At 43.7% G+C, this 680-nt stretch overlaps 1 pseudogene; it reads left to right on the top strand.

Annotated features, from left to right (window-relative positions):
- The first annotated feature begins 4 nt into the window (after positions 1-4).
- On the top strand, positions 5-676 carry LOC102747100 (dnaJ homolog subfamily A member 1 pseudogene; annotated as a pseudogene).
- Positions 677-680: the final 4 nt, after the last annotated feature.

Below are 680 nucleotides of genomic sequence, written 5' to 3'. Positions count from 1 at the left end.
AGAAGGTGGAGCTGGTGGTGGTTTTGGCTCCCCCATGGACATCTTTGATATGTTTTTTGGAGGAGGAGGAAGGATGCAGAGAGAAAGGAGAGGTAAAAATGTTGTGCATCAGCTCTCAGTAACCTTAGAAGATTTATATAATGGTGCAACACGAAAACTAGCTCTGCAAAAGAATGTGATTTGCGATAAATGTGAAGGCTGAGGTGGTAAGAAAGGAGCAGTCGAATGTTGTCCCGATTGCCGAGGTACTGGAATGCAAATAAGAATTCATCAGATAGGACCTGGAATGGTTCAGCAAATTCAGTCTGTGTGCATGGAGTGCCAGGGCCATGGGGAACAGATCATTCCCAAAGATAGATGTAAAAGCTGCAATGGGAGGAAGATAGTTTGAGAGAAGAAGATTCTAGAAGTTCATATTGACAAAGCCATGAAGGATGGCCAGAAGATAACATTCCATGGTGAAGGAGACCAAGAACCAGGACTGGAACCAGGAGATATTATCATTGTTTTAGATCAGAAGGACCACGCTGTTTTTACTCGGCGAGGAGAAGACCTTTTCATGTGTATGGACATACAGCTGGTTGAAGCACTGTGTGGCTTTCAAAAGACAATATCTACTCTTGACAACCGAATCATCGTCATCACCTCTCACCCAGGTCAAATTGTCAAGCATGGAGATA

The sequence above is a fragment of the Leptonychotes weddellii genome, unplaced genomic scaffold (assembly GCF_054177405.1).
Source record: "Leptonychotes weddellii isolate Sample4059 unplaced genomic scaffold, ASM5417740v2 HiC_scaffold_52669, whole genome shotgun sequence".
Classification (NCBI taxonomy): domain Eukaryota; kingdom Metazoa; phylum Chordata; class Mammalia; order Carnivora; family Phocidae; genus Leptonychotes; species Leptonychotes weddellii.
The sequence above is the reverse complement of the archived record's forward strand: the minus strand, read 5'-3'. Positions and strand labels throughout refer to the sequence as shown.